This window comes from Macrobrachium nipponense, chromosome 9 (genome assembly GCF_015104395.2).
Source record: "Macrobrachium nipponense isolate FS-2020 chromosome 9, ASM1510439v2, whole genome shotgun sequence".
Classification (NCBI taxonomy): Eukaryota; Metazoa; Arthropoda; class Malacostraca; order Decapoda; family Palaemonidae; genus Macrobrachium; species Macrobrachium nipponense.
Genome location: NC_061110.1, coordinates 89,260,905 through 89,276,802, shown reverse-complemented (window position 1 = coordinate 89,276,802; position 15,898 = coordinate 89,260,905).

Sequence of the window (15,898 nt, the reverse complement as noted above, 5' to 3'; positions counted from 1 at the left end):
AGAGGGAGAGAGAGAGAGAGAGATGTGAACGGTTTGAGAAACTATGCCCGAATGAAATTCTTCTCTCTTGCGGAAACTGGACTGGGGATGACAAAACGGTTTGAGACCCAATTCTTTCTGGAAGCTTCAAAATCTTACACAACTTTACATACAAAATGTGTAACCTGCACGTGGCTTTGACAAAGACATACGCAATGTTTGTACCCGATTGAGATGAAGGAGAAGCCCCTTATCACACATGATGATATTTTCAAAACACACTGAAGATTCGAGCTCGCTTATCAAACATGTTGACAGATTAGGAAAGCAAACGGAGATCTCGCAGTTCCTCTAATCTCACAGTGCTGACATAATAGGGAAACAACTGTAGTTTCGAATGGACAAAGAAAATCTCTCTCTTTGTACATTCTACATTATATATATTCTTTTCATATCATGTTATGCAAAATCTGAGCACACATTTAAAACATCCTATCTCTAAGCTATCTAGGAATCTGAAAAAATGTTGCACAATTCTACATAACATTTTATACAGTCACAGAGGAGATATATGCATTTTGAAAGTAGCAATATATATATATAATATGAATATATATATATATATATATCTATATATTTATAAATTATATATATATATATTATATATAGTTATCTATCTTATAATATATATCTTTCAGTTAGGTAGCATCTCGAAAATATGTAAAAACTGTTAGAGAAATACCAAAGACTTCAATATGGTTGGAAGAGTAAATAATAATTAATCATTTTAGAATATATTTCTAATAAAAACAAGGACTCCCACTATAAAATACACACTATATATATTACTATATTATATATTATAATATATTATAAATATACTATATACTATATATATTATATATATAATTTATTTATATTATTATAGTTCCTTCGCATTGGGTGTACGCCCAACTGCATAATTGTGTCAGCGCCGCACCTTGAAGTTTGGGCAAACAACCAGACAAGGGGATAATCACGCGTAAAGAGGTCCTTTGATAATCTGGGACCCTACCCCCCAACACCCCCCCACATTCCACCACCACCCCCCATCGTCAGCTCTCAGGAGATAGAAGCTTAAATACTGACGTTTGCTCTTCTTTTGGACTTCCTACGGCAGCAGATAAGCCTGGATGATTCTGGACGCTGAATGATGCCCTCCGTCGTAAAGAATGTTTAAATAGCCTACTTGGCTCTCTGATCATTTCCCCACACTTCCACCCCCGGTCCCCTCCCCCAACCCCAGCGTCACAACAGACGAAGTACCCCTTCTTCTTCTTCTTCTTCTTCTTCTTCTTCGAACCGAAGCAAATTAAGGGAGAGGAGCATTTTTGGAGTCCAGCTTGGCCTGTGACGATAAGAGAGTGATTAATGTGTTTGTCGAAGCAGCCCGGGACCTATTAACCTGGTGCTCTCTCTCTCTCTCTCTCTCTCTTTTGGTCTATCCAGACCCTTTTTTTAGAGATGGAGTCTCTCTCTCTCTCTCTCTCTCTCTCTCTCTCTCTCTCTCTCTCTTGTCTTTGAGTCCCCCTCTCTCGCCTTTGCGTTTCCCTCTCTCTCTCACGAGAGGAACATGTTATGTAATGATCAAATAGCAATACTATTAGCAAAATGCAAAGCAAAAATGGGAATGTTGTTACGGCACTTCAAAACAAGAAAAGTCGAACACATGATATGCTTTATAAAACGTATGTACGTAATCCACTTGAATATTACAATATGATATGGTACCCACACTACCAAAAGGATATTGCACAAATTGAGAGTGTACTACTGGGAAAGACTACAATCATTAAAGTTATATCGTCTAGAAAGGAGATGAGAACGCTACATGATAATTCAGGCATGGAAACAGATAGAAGGAATAGCCGAAAACATCATGGAGCTAAAAATATCAGAAAGAGCAAGCAGAGGTAGATTAATAGTGCCTAAAACTATACCAGAAAAACTAAGGAAAGCACACAGGACATTAATCCACTACGCACCAGCATCGACAATGCAGCATCTATTCAATGTGTTGCCAGCTCATCTGAGGAATATATCAGGAGTGAGCGTAGATGTGTTTAAGTATAAGCTCGATAAATATCTAAGCTGCATCCCAGACCATCCAAGATTGGAAGATGCAAAATATACCGGTAGATGCATTAGCAATTCTCTGGTAGACTTTAGAGGTGCCTCACACTGAGGGTCCTGGGGAAAACCGAACGAGCTGCAAGGTCTGTAAGGTCTGTAAGGTCTCTCTCTCTCTCTCTCTCTCTCTCTCTCTCTCTGCTTTTGCTCCAACCTGATTCTTTTTAAATTTCAGCTCGTTCCAACTTACTCTGGATCGCTCCAGAGAAAACACAATAGATAATTTAGGCCCAAGGCCAATTGCTGGGATCCATGAGGTCATTCAGCGCTGGAAGGGAAATTGGCAACATGGTTTGAAAGGTGTAACAGGAGGAAAACCTCAAAGCAGTCGAAGATGAAAGTCAGATGGAAGAAAGAACTTTTCAACGGAAGTACAGTAAAAGGAATGAATGATGGTTGCAGCCATGGGAAGAAGGGATGCTGCAAAGTCTCTTCTTAAGTAATGCCTACAGTGCGCCACGTGAGGTGAACTGACGGCACTGCCCCCCTCCCCCCACCCACCCCGGAGAACAGATAAGAATCTTAGCGTCGACGCGAGACTAAATATAGACATTCGCAACACGTCACCTTGAAGAACGTGTCCATAAATGCTCATTTATAGACGCATTTCAGCCATGTGTTTGATACAATATTAAAATAATATAGAAGGAGAATGACACGACAGTCAGACTAAGACTTGTCGCTCATTTAAATAATAAATTTGATTCTCTGATTTTCACTCATCGTCCGTCTCTCTTTGTATTTGAAAACATGACTCCTGTAACACCTTCGAATTCTTTATAACCAAAACTGTGAGTAATGTATGAGTTTGATTTTGGATATTTTTGGAACATATTAAATAAATCACAGACGTCATCATTGCTTTGATTTATAACCAAAATAAAAGATCAGGCTGAAAAAAGTCAAAATCGACCAAAATAAAAGATCAGGCTCTGGCAAAAAAGGCTGAAAAAAGTCAAAATCGAAAATTCGTGAAGTTAAAAGCGACTGAAACCCTTTTAAAAGAAAGATATAAAAAATAAAAGACGATACAATACATCAAATTAATTTCTAAACGGAGCAGAGGTTTCCTGTCTCGGCTCGTTAATTCCTATCCTACTTCCTCTCTTTCTTCTTCTTCTTCTTTTTCTTCTTCTTCTTCTTCTTTTTTGGTAGCCTGGAGTCGAGCATTTCCGAAGACAAGGTACACCTCGACTTACAACATCTGAACCATCTCTTCTTCCTCGTAAGGATGGAAGAGAGGGTGAATGAAGCACTTAAAAAACAAAAACAAAAGAGGGAATAAGTAGGAATAAAGGAATAGACGAATAGGAGCTGTTTAGACGCGGCATAAACATGAGATAAACAAAAGAGTGGGTCCCTTCTCCTCTTCCTCCTCCTTCCACAGGCTTCTCCTCCCCAAAATGGATTCTCCTCCCCACAATGGATTCTCATTCCCCACAACAGGCTTCTCCTCCCCACAATGTATTCTCATTCCCCACAACAGGCTTCTCCTTACCCGACAGGCTTCTCCTCCCCACAACACAGGCTTCTCCTTCGCCCCCCCTTCCCCCCATTCCAGCATAATAGCAGTTGTCGCCTCATTTACTTGGCTGGTGAAGGGAGGTGGTCCTCAGAAGCCATCTTGAGGCGTTAATGAAGCAGACACCGAGATAGCGACCTGCAACATATATTCGACATTATTTCTCTGGAAGTATTATTCCCCCCAGCCCGCATCTAACGCCCGCCCCCCAACCTCCACCCTCTCTCTCTCTCTCTCTCTCTCTCTCTCTCTCTCTCTCTCTCTCTCTGGAAGATTCGTTTCACACTTTCTTTATACGTGGAATCTCTCTCTCTCTCTCTCTCTCTCTCTCTATCTCTCTCTCTCTCTCTCGGGAAGAGCCGTTTCACACTTTCTTTTTACGTGGAGTTTCTCTCTCTCTCTCTCTCTCTCTCTCTCTCTAGTAGCCATCTTGCTTGGTGAGACGTACCCGCGTGAAGTCAGATTAATCAACAGATATCACAAGTTTAACATACGACTAGAATTTGAGAAATATCTAGAAGTGTTCGTGAACTATCGGTGATAAGATTAGTTGTGAAAAATATGTAGGATAAAGCGTCTTCTAAGTTAGTTTATTAAGTGTAATTACTATAAATCAGAACAAGATGGCCAGTAAGTTCCAACTGCGGGAAGAGGTGGCGTAATTTGGCGTGTTTAGCAGATTCGCAATACGATGAGGTAGCAGGAAGGGAACTGGCATTTCTCATCTATGAAATCAGCAACAGTCCTAACCAAAAAGATACAAAAGCATTCATAGATATATTAGAAGGATATAATCCTTCAAACTGGAACAAATCTAATGAAAACATCTTGAAAATAATTGAAGAAGTTCCAAATAAAATCCAAGTGGTCAAGAGACTCATAAAGAAAATATACATAAACCAACATATTCCGACAAAGAAAATGAATAAGGTGAATCTTGTGAATATCCTAATTGATGCATTAGGAAAAAGAATGCCAAAAGCATGCAAACTGTGTAAGGTTTGGTATAGCATAGTCAATCCACAAAACCTAATCAGAAAATGTGCTGCATGCAACATTCCGACCCATCCACAGTGTGCTGAGGTAATACAAGATTTGAGAAAAGATACAAGAATTTTTTGTTCAACATGTCTATCATGGATAGACAATGTTATTAAATCAAGATTGAATGTACAAATAGTTGAGGATGAAGAAGAAGAGGAAGAAGAAGAAGAAAAAGAAAAAGAAGAAGAGGAAAAACGGAAGAGAAGTAAACAAAAATGAAATGACAGAAAAAAATAAGGAAAAACAAACAAAGAACAAGATAAAAGTATGGATGCAGAGATACTCATTGATACTACATATGAGGCAATAAAGCAGCATACCTACGAAGAAATAAATTACGATATGACAACAGAAAAGCAAATGACTACTGGGAAAGACTACAATTCTTAAAATTATATAGTCTAGAAAGGAGAAGAGAACGCTACATGATAATTCAGCCATGGAAACAGATAGAAGGAATAGCAGAAAATATCATGGAACTAAAAATATCAGAAAGAGCAAGCAGAGGTAGATTAATAGTGCCCAAAACTATACCAGGAAAAATAAGGAAAGCACACAGGACATTAATCCACTACGCACCAGCATCGATAATGCAGCGTCTATTCAATGCGTTGCCAGCTCATCTGAGGAATATATCAGGAGTGAGCGTAGATGTGTTTAAGAATAAGCTCGACAAATATCTAAACTGCATCCCAGACCATCCAAGATTGGAAGATGCAAAATATACCGGAAGATGTACTAGCAACTCTCTGGTAGACATTAGAGGTGCCTCACACTGAGGGACCTGGGGCAACCCGAACAAGATGTAAGGTCTGTAAGGTCTGTAAGGTCTCTCTCTTTCTGGAAGAGCCGTTTCACACTTTCTTTTTACGTGGAGTTTCTCTCTCCCTCTCTCTCTCTCTCTCTCTCTCTCTCTCTGGAAGAGCCGTTTCACACTTTCTTTTTACGTGGTCTCTCTCGTGTCTCTCTCTCTCTCTCTCTCTCTCTCTCTCTCTCTCTCTCTCTCTCGGGAAGAGCCGTTTCACACTTTCTTTATACGTGGAATCTCTCTCTCTCTCTCTCTCTCTCTCTCTCTCTCTCTCTCTCTCTTTCCGGGCTAAAGCGTTTCACACTTTCTTTGTTTTTTACGTGGAGTTTCTCTCTCTCTCTCTCTCTCTCTCTCTCTCTCTTTCTGGAAGAGCCGTTTCACACTTTCTTTTTACGTGGAGTTTCTCTCTCCCTCTCTCTCTCTCTCTCTCTCTCTCTCTTTCTGGAAGAGCCGTTTCACACTTTCTTTTTACGTGGAGTTTCTCTCTCTCTCTCTCTCTCTCTCTCTCTCCGGGAAGAGCCGTTTCACACTTTCTTTTTACGTGGAATCTCTGTCTCTCTCTCTTTCTCTCTCTCTCTCTCTCTCTCTCTCTCTCTCTCTCGGGAAGAGCCGTTTCACACTTTCTTTTTACGTGGAGTCCTTCTCTCTCTCTCTCTCTCTCTCTCTTCTCTCTCTCTCTCTCTCTCTCTCTCGGGAAGAGCCGTTTCACACTTTACTTTTTGAGTCTCTCTCTCTCTCTCTCTCTCTCTCTCTCTCTCTCTCTCTCTCTCTCTCTCTCGCTTGAAACCTCGATTTCGGAATTTACTATAAAAAAAGACAATAAATCTCAACTCCCAGAATCTTTGTATTTTTTAACGTTTCTTCTTCTTCTCTCTCTCTCTCTCTCTCTCTCTCTCGTCGGGCATTCTGATGAAAATACACAAGTAATTCTGTTCAGTGTTAATGATGATGATGTAAACTGGCTTCGGTTGTCAACAACATCTCGTTTCACGGGTGCTTGACTCTTCACGTCTCTTCTTTGCCCTTTCTCTCTCTCTCTCTCTCTCTCTCTCTCTCTCTCTCTCTCTCTCTCTCTCTTGGCACGAGGCCCAAGGAGGAGCCACGGTCGGGAGCCATGTGCGGAGCCTTAGGAGATTATCATCTTGACGTATCCGCTCCATATCACGGTACAAAACTCGGCGTCTTCTGTTGGTGGAAGTCGGAAGTGACGTTTTTCGAAGACGCGGACTTTCCTCTCGACTATTGTACCGGAACTCGCTTGGTTATCGTTCATTTCTTTGTTTCCGCTGTTGTCTGCCTTCCCTCAAATGCATTCTTGAACCTCTAAATGAGAGAATAACGGGTGACTATAGTAGATTCACATCAGCCGTGCATTTGATGTCTTGGCCAATCCCTTACGACGCTCCTGATTGGCTGTTGATAAGGCAATCACAGGGCTGGAAACTCTCAGTCTCTCTCGAGAATTCACATAGGCAGGGTATGTTCCACCTCTCCTGAAAGACGTATCCCTCAGGAGAGGTGGAACATAGAACCTACCCTTGTGAACTAACGATAGAGACTGAGAGTTTCCAGCACTGCGATTGGCTTATCAACAGCCAATCAGGAGTGTCGTAAGAGACTGGCCTAGACACCAAATGCACGGTTGATGTGAATCTACAATAGTCCGAATTGATGTTATATGTCAAGTACTGCTAGTTCTGATTGCTTTTAATGCCAAGTAATACGGGCAAATCCTTATAACTGTCAATGACGTCACTCTCTGGAAATCCTGTCAAATGGAGACACGATGGTGGAAATATGATTGACAACCAAGTAAATTGACAACAATTTCCATTCCAGATATGCTAAAAGATTTCATTTTTCGGCAATACTTCCCTTGCCTTATTATAGCCATAACAGAATCTGAGAAGTAATCACTAAACGCTTAAATTATTCTGCACCGTCGTTGCAAATTTCATCCACTTATTTGGAAAACAAACTGGATAAATATATATATCATTTCAAACGTTCCCTCATTTTCCAATAGCGTGTTTGTTTAAAATGTCACCAAATATTTATTCTGAGTGATACAGAGTTGACACTCGCTGCACCACATTTCACTTTTCACCTCTGAAAGGTGTCAAGTTATAAATGACACTTGCAGAAATGCGACTTTTAGCCCACTTGTCAGTCGTCGGGTCGTCAGCAGTATCAGTTTGTGAAGTGGAATAGTTTTTGCGTTTAAAAAGGTAAAGATGCCTTCTTTTAGCAAAGGTTAAAACATTTTTGCATTTAAAAAGGTAAAGATGCCTTCTTTTAGCAAAGGTTAAAACATTTTTGCGTTTAAAAAGGTAAAGATGCCTTCTTTTAGCAAAGGTTAAAGCATTTTTGCATTTAAAAAGGTAAAGATGCCTTCTTTTAGCAAAGGTTCAAACATTTTTGCATTTAAAAAGGTAAAGATGCCTTCTTTTAGCAGAGGTTAAAACATTTTTGCATTTAAAAAGGTAAAGATGCCTTCTTTTAGCAAAGGTTAAAACATTTTTGCATTTAAAAAGGTAAAGATGACTTCTTTTAGCAAAGGTTAAAACATTTTTGAATTTAAAAAGGTAAAGATGACTTCTTTTAGCAAAGGTTAAAACATTTTTGAATTTAAAAAGGTAAAGATGACTTCTTTTAGCAAAGGTTAAAACATTTTTGAATTTAAAAAGGTAAAGATGCCTTCTTTTAGCAAAGGTTAAAACATTTTTGAATTTAAAAAGGTAAAGATGCCTTATTTAGCAAAGGTTAAAACATTTTTGAATTTAAAAAGGTAAAGATGACTTCTTTTAGCAAAGGTTAAAACATTTTTGCATTTAAAAAGGTAAAGATGCCTTCTTTTAGAAAAGGTGAAAACATTTTTGCATTTAAAAAGGTAAAGATGCCTTCTTTTAGCAAAGGTTAATACATTTTAATTGCATTTAAAATGGTAAAGACACCTATTTTTTCCCAGCATAGGTTAAAACACGTTTGCAATTAAGAAGGTAAATATACCTTTTTTTCCTAGCAAAGGTTAAAACACTTTTGCATTTAAAAAGGTAAAAATTCCTTTTTTCCTACTAAGGTTAAAACACTTTTGCATTTAAAAAGGTAAAAATTTCTTTTTTCCTACCAAGGTTAAAACACTTTTGCATTTAAGAAGATAAAGATACAGTTTTCTAGCAAAGTTAAAAAAAATTGTATTTCTATTTTATATTTAAAATTTTGTGGATACATTTTTCTAGCGATGTTTAAAAAAGTTTTGCATCCAAGATGATATCTATATATTTTCCTAGCAAGGTTTAAATAAATAGGTTTTGCACTGAAGAAAATAAAGATATATTCTCCTAGGCAAAAGTAATAAAAAATTGCTTTTAAAAAGATAGATACTATATTTCCATAGCAAGGTTTAAAAAAGACTTTGCATTTAAAAACATAAAGGTACATTATCCTAGTAAGGTTAAAAAAGTATTTTATTTAACAAGATACGAATTCACTTTTCTGTCAAAATTGAAATATAAATCTTTTGAAAAGACAAAAAAAAAATTCCAGGAGAGGCTAGAAAGGGGTCTTGAGCGGCTGACAGAATCAGCCAAAGAAGGAAAAAAATAATCTAAATGGGAACAGCTGCTTCTCGATGAAGACTTAGGGTGGGAACTTCTGAAAGAATTCGCAGATTCTTTCAGAATTAAGAATCCACAGATGCTTTCAGAATTCGATGATGTCTGAATCTCTCGAGAACCTGAAATGGTTTGGGATGATGTAATGCGACGTCTTTCCCTGAGAAACCTTTTATCTAATTTCTAATTGTTACTATTGATCATTTTTATACTGGATGGGTATTGTGAAATTTCCTTGCCCAGAGAGAGAGAGAGAGAGAGAGAGAGAGAGAGAGAGAGAGAGAGAGAGAGAGTAAAATAAACAAACTAATGTAGCGCGATATATTCTCAGAAAAGCTTTAATTCGAGATGTTTACTTTTGAACGATTGTATTGTGGATGAGGTTTACGAAACTTCCTTTTCCCGAGAGAGAGAGAGAGAGAGAGAGAGAGAGAGAGAGAGAGAGACCAAACACTAACCCTGATTCCCTCATAAAGACGTCATCTGAAAATTGGATTACGGAAGGAAAATTAATTTCCAAAGCACAACTGTAGACACAGTCACCGATGTCAGAGGCTTATTATTATTATTATTATTATTATTATTATTATTATTATTATTATTATTATTATTATTATTATTATTATTATTATTATTGGAGAGACAAATCCACAGTTATGTAAATGTACATATATTTAAATTTAAAAACAGCAAGGATAGCTTTCGGGAATCTGATTCCCGAAAGCTATCCTTGCTGTTTTTACATTTAGATATATGTGCATTTACATAACTGTGGATTTGTTTCTCCATTTGAAGACTCGTGCTACTATGAGGATTTTTTAACTATTATTAGTATCATAAGTCAGAAGATGAACCCTATTCACATGGAACAAGACCACCAAAGGGGCCATTGACTTGAAATTCGCGCTTGCAAAAAAATATGAAAGAAGTAATGGAAAATATAGAAAGAAAAAATAAGTTATTAAAAATAATAAATTAACAAATAAATAAATAATTAGATAATAATGCAAGTAAATCATCAAAATACAAAGAGAATCATAACGACGATTCCTTAAATATGACAAATAAAAGACTAAATATTACTATTTTGTATGTAAATAATAATTTTTTAAATCGCTTATAAAAAGAATGATAAGCAAACGAATAAATAATTAGATAATAATATCAGTAAATTATTAAAATACAAAGAGAATTATAGCGACTATTCTTTAAATGTGACAAAAAACACTAAATAATAAATACTACTTTGTATATAAACAATAATTTTTCAAATCGCTAATAAAAAACGAATTAGCATCGAATAAATAATTAGATAATAATGTCAGTAAATTATGAAAATAAAGAGATAATCATACCGAAAAAAACAAAAAAAAAGCTAAATAATACTATTTTGTATCTAAATAATAATTTTTCGTCATTTTGGGATAAAGTACGGTGTACTCGACTCCCGGGAGCTGTAGAAACTGACGCCAGAAGTAATAGTAGTCTTTGAAGAGGAAGGAAGTGTTCTTGAATGAAGTAGTACTACCCTCGAGACTCACTTCCGTGGCATCTCCGACCACGAAATATGTTCAGCTTTCCTCAACTTTCCTCCTCAGAGGAGCATCATCTGAGGACTTTTGTGTCTACCAAGTTTTTTTCAGTCGGGCGATGAGCTTTTACGAGGGGAAATGAGAGAGAGAGAGAGAGAGACGATGGCGTGTTGTGCTTATATACTGGCAGAGAGAGAGAAAGAGAGAGAGAGAGAGAGAGAGAGAGTGAATAAATATACATGATATATATATACATATATATATATATATATATATATATATATATAGATATATATATATATATATATATATATATATACAGATAGATAGACAGATGGAGAGAGAGAGAGAGAGAGAGAGGGAAATTGTATACATATACATAAATACTATATTATATATATATATCATATATTATATATATATATATATATATAATATATATATATTTATATATATGTGTGTATGTATACGTATATATATACACCATATATATAGATAGGGAGATGAATGATATATATATATATATATATATATATATATATATATATATATATATATATATATATAGATACAGATAGATAGACAGATGGAGAGAGAGAGAGAGAGAGAGAGAGAGATTGCTCTTGATAAACAGCAGTCCTGTGTGGTACGCCGTCACGCTAAAGAATACAACAATATTTCCATTTTCATTTTGACATTCCACATCCTTAGCTCTTCTTCTTGTGTCTACTCAGCACGCCGAGGATATCATATCACCCGACACGTATCTCTTATGTACTTTGTTTTCTTTACGCCGTTTGATGACGTCACTGCGTATCCCTGGGAAAGATACTCCTCCCTTACGCTTTGGTGACATTCGTCCGCAGCTGATTAGGACGCGAGCTAAGTCACAGAAGAAGCTGATAAAGATAGATAAGACATTCAAAAGGAGAAGGAGGAGGGTGAGTAGGAACTTAAGAGAGATAGTGAGCTCAAAAGGAGAAAGGAGAAACTTGCAAATGAGACGAGGAGAGATAAATATTCATTTAAATCTCGAAGGAAGGAAGGAAGGAAGGAGCCTTTAATGGCTGGTAAAGTGATACCGAGAGTCGACTGTGAAGAGAAATTCTTAATCTTGAAGGGACTGAAATAGTTTTTTTTTTTTTTTTTTAACTTGACATTATTTCCCTTCGTGTCTTGATTGACTCTAATGGAATCTAATAGTAACACACAAGACTGGTTTAATCTTAAACAACAACAAAAACAAGCGCTGGGAAACCTTCGATGACGTCATTCAGCGCTGAAACAGAAATTGACCGTTAAACAAAAAAAGTTTTACCCTAAAGGTGTAACAGGAAAAACCTTTTAGCAGTTACATTATGAAATAATCGTTAGGGGATGATCAAAACTAAGGTGGAAGAAAGATAATATTAACGGAGGTACAGTAAAAGGAATGAAAGGGGTCGCAGCTAAGGGCTGAAGGGACGCTGTAAAGGACCTTGAGTAACGCCTACAGTGCGCCGCATGTGGCGCATTGACAGCACTACTCCCACTCCCCCAACCCCCCTCCCCAAGGGGATTCTGATGAAATCCAGGAGAGATTAATTTCAAATAATAATAATAATAATAATAATAATAATAATAATAATAATAATAATAATAATAATAATAATAATATAATTATTATTATTATTATTATTATATATTATTTTTTTTTTTTTTTTTTTAGCTTTATCACAGTCCTCCAATTCGACTGGGTGGTATTTATAGTGTGGGGTTCCGGGTTGCATCCTGCCTCCTTAGTAGTCCATCACTTTTCTTACTATGTGTGCCGTTTCTAGGATCACATTCTTCTGCATGAGTCCTGGAGCTACTTCAGCCTCTAGTTTTTCTAGATTCCTTTTCAGGGATCTTGGGATCGTGCCTAGTGCTCTTATGATTATGGGTACGATTTCCACTGGCATATCCCATATCCTTCTTATTTCTATTTACAGATCTTGATACTTATCCATTTTTTCTCTCTCTTCCTCTTCAACTCTGATGTCCCATGGTATTGCGACATCAATGAGTGATACTTTCTTCTTGATTTTGTCAATCAACGTCACGTCTGGTCTGTTTGCACGTATCACCCTATCCGTTCTGATACCATAGTCCCAGAGGATCTTTGTCTGATCGTTTTCTATCACTCCGTCTATCGTTCTTTGAACATATCTGGTTCTTAGGGCCTGATCTTGTGCCGCTGTTATCATTCCTTCAGTTTCCTTCTTTAGCTCTCCCCACTGTAGCCATTGCCAATTGTCATCGCTGGCTAGTTCTTTAGTCTGTCTCATGTATTGTCCGTGCATTGGTTTGTTGTGCCAGTCCTCTGTTCTGTCTGTCTTTCTCCTGTCTCTGTATATTTCTGGGTCTTCGTCTACTTTTATTAGTAATATTATTATTATTATTATTATTATTATTATTATTATTATTATTATTATTATTATTATTATTATTATTATTATATATCTACTCTGGCTGAATTAAGGAATACTTAACAAGTTAAAATGAAATAATAATAATAATAATGAATAATAATAATAATAATAATAATTCATAAAATTAATAAAATAATAATAATAATAATAATTAATAATAATAATTAAATTAATTAAATAATCTACTTTGACTGAATTAATGAATACTTAACAAGTTAAAGAAAACTGATCTTTGTTAATATCAAAGCACAGCCAATACATCGAGTTAAAATTCCCTTGATCTTTTTAACTTTTCGACTACGGAAAAATGCACGGCAACAACTGGAACAACAACAACAACAACAACCGTAAAAACAAACCCAACAACCAGAAAAGTCACCGAGATGAACCCTGTCAAATGCAAGAGTTATCACAACAACCGCTGGAATGGGAGCAACACTGGTCTATTCGGAGCTAGATTCGTCACTGCAAAAATCTACACTATTTTTTTGAAAATAATTTTTTATATATTCTAGTTTCCTGTTCCTGATTCTTCTTGTTCCTAGAATCTTCTTCATTCTAAGAGGCGTGTTTATTTATTTGTCTTAATTTTTTTTTGGTCATGCAGTTTTTTTTCTAGGTCAAATTAGAAGTATTCCTGTTAAAATTATGATGTTTTCCCATCTCTCTCTCTCTCTCTCTTTCATACAGTTTAAATACTCTAGTTATGCTACATATACAGATACAAATATATATGATATGTTACACATACGTATATATATACATATGTATAACATATTAATATATATGTATATGTATATACTAGCATAACTAGAATATTTAAACTGTATATATATATATATATATATATATATATATATATATATAAAAAATATCATATATATATCATACATATACATATATATATATGTATATATAGCATATATATGTATGTATATTATATATATATATATATATATATTATATATGCTTAAAAAATCACAGTAGATGCACGTGACTTCATAAATAAGCGAATACTACGGGAAATGATAGTCAGGAATCCAAGCGCTTTCGTCTTTATTCAGACATCGTCAAGGAGCTACTTGATGATGTCTGAATAAAGACGAAAGCGCTTGGATTCCTGACTATCATTTCCCGTGGTATTCGCTTATTATATGTATATATATATATAATATATATCTATATATATATATATATATATAATACATATGTATAACATATCATATATGTGTGGCGGTACTTACTATTTGCACACAGTTCTAAGGTAACGTGCGCCGACTTGGAGGCTGTACTTTAGGGAATTAGGTAAAAGGGTTATATTAGGATGAGAAATTAATTGATATATCCATACATTTACGTTTATTCTTCGTTAGGGGTTCTTACAAAAGTTTTTCCACCTTCTGAGTTACTGGGCTCTTGGACTGATAAAACTTAATTCTTTGAAAGGATTCTTGTTGCAATTACGAGTCTATAGGCACGAGGGAAATTCACTGAGTATTGCTTGTCACTTATCACTGTCTTTTGATTGATTCGCACACCACACTTCTGCACTTTCCCTCACTTCAGTTTGTCTTCTCTTCTTTACGGCTGCGCGACTGCAGTTCTCCCCTCGGCTCCCCTCTTCTGCTCCTTTTCTGCTCTCTTTCTGCTCTGCCTCCTCTCTCTCTGTCTGGCCCTTTTATTAGGATGATATCTACTTAGCACCGCCTTTGGATTTTGGGATTTTGACTTGGGTGTGGCGTCTTCTGAAAGACTTCTTGTGTCTTAGTGGCTACGGACATTATACAAACCCGCCTTCCGGTCAAATTTTCTACAGTGATTCGTAGACTCTAAATAAGGTAATGCCTCCTGTTTGATGTCTTGGCTTTTGGGGGTGTATCCCTTGGACAATCTTGTAGGTCATTTGCTGATACACATTCCTGGGGTATCCCACTGATCTGGCTCTGCTTCTTGATTCGTCGAAGTCCATAGGTCTATCTTGAAAGGGTGGAGCTCTGAAGAATTTGGCACTTCCCTCCTTCTAACAACGGGTCATAGAATTCCTTTTTAACGTATGCCAGATGGCTCTCTCTGACCTGTTCACGAAGGGAACGCTGATTAGTCATAGGCGCTAATGAGAGTAGTTTCCAATTTCTCGAAGATGCCTGGTAGATATCGCTCATCGCCCATAATATCCTGTTGGTCACTAATCGCTGGTACGGACAGAGGATTTTTGGGGGAGATGAAAACCACATGGCTTTAAGTCTAAAAGCCTTAATCGTTTGGGATCGAGTAACGCGATAATTCGTCCTCTAAGAAAAATCATTATCTTATTCCCTTTTCCTTTTTCTTCTCTTATTATCCGTTTCGTGCCTTTTTCTTAAGTATTATTAAGTTATTGCCTTTTGGAATAACAACACTGTGCCACACTATTACATATGTATGTATATGTATATATAGCATAACTAGAATATTTAAACTGTATGAAAGAGAGAGAGAGAGAGAGAGAGAGAGAGAGAGAGAGAGAGAGATGGGAAAACATCATAATTTTAACAGGAATACTTCTAATTTGACCTAGAAAAAAAAAACTGCATGGCCACCAAAAAAAAAATAAGACAAATAAATAAACACGCCTCTTAGAATGAAGAAGATTCTAGGAACAAGAAGATCAGGAACAGGAAACTAGAATTTATGATAAATTATTTTCAAAAAAATAGTGTAGATTTTTGCAGTGACGAATCCAGCTCCGAATAGACCAGTGTTGCTCCCATTCCAGCGGTTGTTGTGATAACACTTCC